General features: G+C 51.5%; 1 long non-coding RNA gene across 3 annotated transcripts; it reads left to right on the forward strand.

The window, feature by feature from the left end:
• The first annotated feature begins 409 nt into the window (after window positions 1-409).
• Window positions 410-5541, forward strand: LOC135327942 (uncharacterized). Of its 3 annotated transcripts, none has more exons than XR_010388603.1 (4): window positions 410-831; window positions 1972-2433; window positions 2805-2903; window positions 4620-5541. It is a non-coding gene; the product is annotated as an uncharacterized LOC135327942 (long non-coding RNA). The 3 variants fall into 3 exon arrangements; XR_010388602.1 differs by having other exon boundaries at window positions 2821-2903; XR_010388601.1 differs by having other exon boundaries at window positions 1972-2903.
• The last annotated feature ends 1189 nt before the right edge of the window (window positions 5542-6730 follow it).

Below are 6730 nucleotides of genomic sequence, written 5' to 3' on the forward strand. Positions count from 1 at the left end.
TTGCTCACACGCCAGAACTGCAGCCAGCGGGCTCGCACATGCGCGCTGCTGCCCGCCTCCCCTCTCCGCTGCTCGCAGGGCGACCGGGAAGCCCGTGGAGAGGGGGTACGGAGACCGGTAGCCCAGCCAGCATGGCACTGCCACTGCTAGCCAGGCCCCAAGCTCTGCATGAAGCCTCGCTTGACTGGTTGGATCCCTCCACCTTGCTGACTGCCGCCATCGCTTGCTCACGGCGCAATAGTGCCGCCTGCAGGCGCACCCATGCGCCGCGCTGCCGCCCTGCTCACTACTGCCCTCTCTCGCTCACAACGCAGTACTGCAGGGAGGCGCTGCACGCACGCGCACTGACGTGCGCGAGCCAGCTGGGCTGCGGCCCCTCGCCCCTCCCGCTCGGCCCTTGCCTGCGCATGTGCAGTTCTCGGGAGCCCGCTGGTGGCCGGCGCATGCGCGGTGCGCACGAGCAGCATGGCGGCGCGCAGGGATGCTGTTTCCTCTCGGCGGCCGTGGCTGCTGGGGGCACCGGTGAGGCAAGCGCGGCCCTTCGGGTGGCCGCGGGTGGTGGGCTGTCTCCTGCTGGCTGGGGCCGTCGCTGCCTGAAGGCGCAGGTGCGGGCCGAGAGCGTGGGGGCGTTAAGATACAACACTTAGATAAGTTGTCACGGCTGAAATGGAAGAGGCGAGAAAGATGTGAACAAGCTGAAGCAATAACATCAAATGGATCCAATCAAAAGCGGTCTCCATCCTCCAAACAAGAGAAACTCTGTTCCTCCTGGTGAGGAAGGGACACTACTAATAGTGATCAGGATTATAGAGCACCAACACATAATGCAAGGTCTGTGAGTGTAACAGAAAGTATGCTACATGCATTATATTTGTGGGTATGTGCCTTTGTGTATTTATGAAGCATTATGTTTTAAGAGCTGAAAACTACCAAGTTAGTGTCTTAGGTAAACGATAGTCAAGTGACCAGAGTTACCGAAATGAGAAAGAGAAGTGTCTAAATTGTAAAATTAAGAGATCATTTTCAATAAAGCTCAATTAGTGCAACCACAGGTTAATTATGTAGGAATGGTATTTGAGGAAACAGGAAGATAGATGAAGAGAAAAAAGGTTAAAGCTTTGCGGAATAAAGGCTTCTTCTCATCAGTTCCAGCTTAGAGCAATTTTAGGAGTATTTAATTTCTTACAGCAGTGTAAAGTAGTTCTGGCATCAGCAGACTGTAGTGGAAATTACTGGAAAGGAGTCAGGAATGAAGCTGGAATGAATTTCATTAAACTGAAAGAAGTGACTGTAAAATCTCCTGACCTAAAATTCCCAGGACAAAGAAAGCCTTTTGTACTAAGGATTTCCACATCCAGTGATTCTGTGGGAGCAGCACTGCTACAAAACAGCAGTAAGGGGAAAGTGGGTGCCTGTAGCATCGGCCTTACGTCCCCTTTAGGGCCAGAACAAAAATTCTCTGCCTGTGATAAAAGCTGTTGATCAGTGATCTGGGCTCTAACTGCCTTTGAGGCTTTTACCTTTGATAGCAGGGTTGCAATCCAACATGCTCAAACCCCTCTAAAGTAGCTAATGCCAAAGAAAGTAGGCAGCAGAGTATCCTCTATCCAAGTGGCACAGTGGGCACTGATATTAACGAGCAGGGGGTTACTGTGCAAGTGTTACAAGAAGTGCATCTTCTGAATTGAACGAGGGGCAGAGCACAGTTGTACCAAAAATGTGGACACGGAAAGTTTCTGAAAGATTAACTTCCAGCAACGACTTAGTCTTAACTTCCCTCTCACAGCAAGCCCAAATGTCATGATAGCCTGCAAAATGGGGGTGGGGGAATGGTGTTTCTGGCTTGCATATTCTTATTTACCTTGTTTGTGTCTATTAGATCAGCTTTTATGCTCATTACTAACTTTGATTTCTTACAATTTTCTGCAAAGCTTTGATTTTTTTTTCTTGCTTTCCTTTTTGCCTTTTTAGGGCAGCGGATTTTACCATGCCTCCATCAACAAGTGCTGGCTGAGAAGATCATAATGTGAACACAGATTCCTGAGGCAAGGCCAAGGAGCTGAGATTCGCAGCTGGCCAGAAGAAAATTGCTTGGGAGCTGTTGCTAGCCTTGAGCTATAGGTGCTAGTGCATATGGCTCACTTTTTCGGACTCAAAGGAGTTTTCTTCAGTTGTAGAAATTTTAGCTTGGCTTTATACCCTGTAGTAATGGTATTTTTGTGTTTATAAATTCTGCTAATCCTAGGCATTCAGAACATCAGGGAAAGACTATACACTGCCATAAGAAATATAAGCTACCACCCTCAGGCCTTTGAAAGTTATCACGTGTCAAGGGCAGCCAAGGGAACACGAATGGCTCCAGAAAGGTTCTCTGTCTGGTCACAGTTAGGAGTCTTGAGCCATAGGAAGGTCTTCAACATCCTTACCAAACTTGTGAGTAATAACCCAATGGACCAGCAAAGGAGAGGGAGAACAGTGCCCAGTCAGTGTAGCGTTGCCATTGCTAACAGAGCCACAAGGTCTGCATGAAGCCTCGCCTACCTATTTGGAGCTGTATTTTGGTCTGTTTACCTGAAATAACCAGTAATGCCTACCGTAAGAATTTTCATGGCTGATAGCTAACCTGTGGCCTAACGTGTGTTTGCCTTGCTTTGCTTAGTCTGATTGCTCAATGTGATAACCCCAGAATAAAAATCATTACAGTGCTTAAGGGAGCCCAAGGATCTGTGTGCCAAGACTGGGGAACTGCAATTAAAGCTTTGAAAAAATGCTCTAAAATGAGAATCATCCAATGATCTTGGTAGTTTGATTCATTTGCAGGATAATCCTCCAAGGGCAGCAACCTGAAGAGAAGCAGCTCGACCTGTTTTGTTGATTTCAGTGATGCTGTTTTAAGGAAGCATGTAAGTACAGAAGGGGCTTGGGAGGGGTAGCAATCAAGAAAGGAAAGAGCAAGGAAGAGAGAGTGAGAGAGTGAAAAAACTAAGTGCCACAAGTACTGAAGTTGTTAAGGGCTGAGAGAACTTGAGTTTAAGAATGCACATATGAAGGATCCCCACTTTGACCCCTGTCTGTAAGCCCCCACACACAGAGTGTCCTGCAGATGCCCCCCAAAAGCCCCCAGTTCCCATAATCCTTCCACACCACCACCAACAACAACCTTAAAGTCCCTAGACCTAAAAGACACCCTAAATGCTGCCCCAACAGCACCAACCACCCCTGTGCCCAGACCCCCTGTGACCCCAAACATCTGCCTTCTTCTGTGTGTCAGTCCTAGCTTCCCAGTGACTGCAGAGACACCTGTGCCCTCTCAGTCCCACATTGTGGAGAAACTGCATGGATGCCCCCCACAGACCTCCCTGCAGCTCTTCAGCACCCCCAAGGGACCCCCTACCTGCCTTGCAGCACCTTCTGGCCCTGTCCCAGTAAGACGAGCACAAACCAGCGCTTTATTCTCAATTAGCCCAGATGTCATTAGATTCAATTAGGGTAAACAGCAAGTCCCTGCTGGACGGCCCTGCAACGCCCTCAGCTTCAGCACCCCTGGATACTGATGTGGCTCTTCCAGAACTCGCACCGCACTGGGGTTCTCCTCGCTGCATCCAACAAGAGTGCAAGTGACCTCACAGATCCCAAATGCCTCCAAACCCTGTCACAGGGCCCTAAAAAACCTGCTCCAAAGTTCCCTGCCCAAGAGTCTCCAAAGATCCCCAGACCTGCCCCAGGGTCCCAAAACACCCCAAATCCTGCTTCAGGGCCCCCAGAGACCTTCCTCCAAATCTTACCCCATAGCTCCCAACCCTCCAAACCTGCCCTGTGGCCATGGAACAGCCTAAATCCTGTTCCAGGCCCCACCAAAGACTGCCCCCAAACTTTGCCCAATAGCTCAAACCAATGCCCAGACACCTCCAAACCTGCCCCAGCACCCCAAAGATTTCCCCCAAAGACCTATCCCTCTGACTCCCTATCCCTGTTTTCCCTTCCTCCATCCCTCTATCTGACTTCCTCTCCCTCTTTTCCTCTTTCAACTCTTATGTCTGGCTCTTCATTCTTCTCATTCTCTTCCTATTGCTCTGGCAGGCTCCTTGTCCCACTCGTCTGCTCCCCATCCCTTTGTCCTCACCTACATCCCTTTCTTTCCTCTTCCATTTCTCTGTCCACCTCTCCATCCCTCTCTTCCACTACCTTCCCCTCTGTCTGATTCTCCATCCTTCTTTCACTCCTTGTCATTCTGTCCTGCTCCCTGCCCCTCTCTTTGTGTCCCCATCCCTCTCTCTGCCTCTCCATCCCTCTTTTTCCTTTCCATCCAAGTGCCTATCTCCTCATCCCTCTGTCTGTCTCCTCATTCCTCTGTCCAGCTCCGCCTCCCTCTTTTCCTTTCTTTATTCTGTCCAGCTCCACCTCCCTCTTTTCCTCTCTTCTGCTCCATGGCCATCTGTCCAGCCCTCCCTCCCCCTCTTTCTGTCCCTCGGTCCAGCTCCCTGTCTCAGGTCTCTATCCTTCTCTTTCTTTCTCCATCCCTCTGTCAAGCTCTTTAGTCCTCCTTTTCTCTCTTTTGCTCTTTATCCCTCTGTCCAGCTGAAGGTCCTCATTCCTTTGTGTTTTGTCTGGTGTTGCAGGTGCCAGGAGATGGTTCCCTCAGCAGAGATGATCAGCAGCAAGCAGAGGGTGCCATCAGTTTGCCAGATTCAGGTCATGTCAGACACCTCTACAGTGACTGCACGCTGGCATTGAGCCCAGTTTTCTGTTGGATCTGTCTTCATGTAAACTAGTATCTTCCCTGCATCAGTCTCACTCTGCTCATCTTCCTTCTGTCTGCAGCAGCAGCCTGCACTCAACTTTGCATTCTGACACACTGCTGTGTCACAGGGCTTTCAAGCAAGGTCTGTTTGACTTGGGCCACTTGTGTTTCCTCTTAGGCAGCCTCAGCAAATGAAGCAAAACCATCTTCCCATCATTGTCCAGGCCAGAGTCATTAGCTCAGTCTCTTCAGAGTTTGGACTTTTTGAAGGCCGTAGTTTTATCCTGTCTTGGCTGGATTCTGCTTTCTGAGTGGTCTGGAGGTGACTGAAGACTTTGGATGGCATGAGTGTTTTGTGCCTGTGTTTTCTGTGGGAGAAAGGCTATGCTGAGTGGAGAAGTGCAGAGGGGTGTGGGTGGAGGGCAGAAGAGGTGGCTTGGGTGGGCTGGCTTTCTCCACAGCTGGAGGCTCTGTGGAGATCTACAGCCAGCCATGGAGGACAAGCTCTGACTTGCAGCGTGGCCACAGCTGAGTTCTGGAACTCCATCGTATGTGAGCAGGGCTGGGAGGTGGATAGTGATTGTCCCCTAGGTGGTTATAGGTGTCCCTGCCTGTGGATGTTTGCCTATGGAGCTGAGAGAAACAAAAATACTAATTGTGTGTAATGCAGATGAACTGGTGCTTGTGGTGTTTCAGGTAGGTTCAGTGCAGTTAAATTGCAGCTTAATGCAGTCCTGTGGAGTGATTCTTGCATATGGTCATGTTTGAGTGTTAGCTAAATACAAGCTTATAAACAGCAACTGTAACATGTTTCTTGATCGCTTTTAGGACCCCTGTAGTTTGTTCAGAACACGTCCTGAGGCCTTTACTGTGCCCCAGAGCAGTCTGTGGGTATCTTAGGCCCCCTTAGCACCCCTCCAGTCCCCTCAGAAGCCCTCCAGAGGCTTTCCTTGTGCCCTAGAGCATTTTTTTGGCCTTCTGCCCCCCTCAGGACTCCTAGTCTGCACTGGACCATTCCAGTGGCCTTTGTTTTGTCCCAGAGCCTCCACTGAGATGCCTGAGGTGCCAGGTGGGCCAACCCGAGAAGGCCCTCAGGCCTCCTGGCCCTCCCAGGGACCGTGACGCCACTCCACTGGCCCACCACAAGGCCGCTTACCTTCACTGCAGCAGAAGCCCCCCTCAGTATGCTGGTGCCGCTGTGCTTGCCTCCTCCACCTAGATGCACAGCTTTTGGATGCCCTTGAGAGCTGCTCAGTGCCAGGCAAAGAAAAAGGAGGAGTGAGGCCATCAGTGGATGATGCTAGGCAACAGCCTTACAAGAAATAAGCCCCCTGTGCCCCAATGGCTCCTGGCCTGGGCACCCCCTTCCTGCTGCACCAGGCGGAACCACCTGAAAGGGCCTTTGGGATTCTCTTATCTCACCCAGGTGCCCACACACAGGCCTGGCACGTGGCTGCTTACCTCTGCTGCAGTGGAAACCCCCTCTTCTTGCTAGTGTGCTTGCCTCCAAAGCGAAGGTGCATGGGCCTGGGACACCCTCGATTGCTACTCGCTGCCACCACCCATGTCCGGCATGCAAAAAAAAAGGAGCGAGGCCAGCCCCCCAAGAAAAAAGACCCCCATCAACTGAAGTCCCCCGCCCTAGAGCTAACCCTGTCTGCTGCCCTGGGGGACTCCATTGAGACTCCTGATGCCACCAGGCGGGACCACCCAAAAGGGCCCTGGGGACTCTTCCCTCCCCTCGTGTACACAGCCAACTGGCATGGCACGCAGCTGCTGACCTCTGAGGCAGCAGAGGCACCCCCACATGCCAATGCTGCTGGCATTGCCTCTGCAGTGCACAGCCACACGGGCCCAGCATGCCCTCGGGAGCTGATGGCCACCACGATGCTCATGCACCATGCAAAGCGAAGCAGCAAGGAGACCATCAGAGGCCACTGAAGGGCTAGAGCCCCCTGAGAAAAAATACCCCTGTGACCAAAATTCCCT

Source organism: Dromaius novaehollandiae, chromosome 3, assembly GCF_036370855.1.
Source record: "Dromaius novaehollandiae isolate bDroNov1 chromosome 3, bDroNov1.hap1, whole genome shotgun sequence".
Taxonomy (NCBI): Eukaryota; Metazoa; Chordata; class Aves; order Casuariiformes; family Dromaiidae; genus Dromaius; species Dromaius novaehollandiae.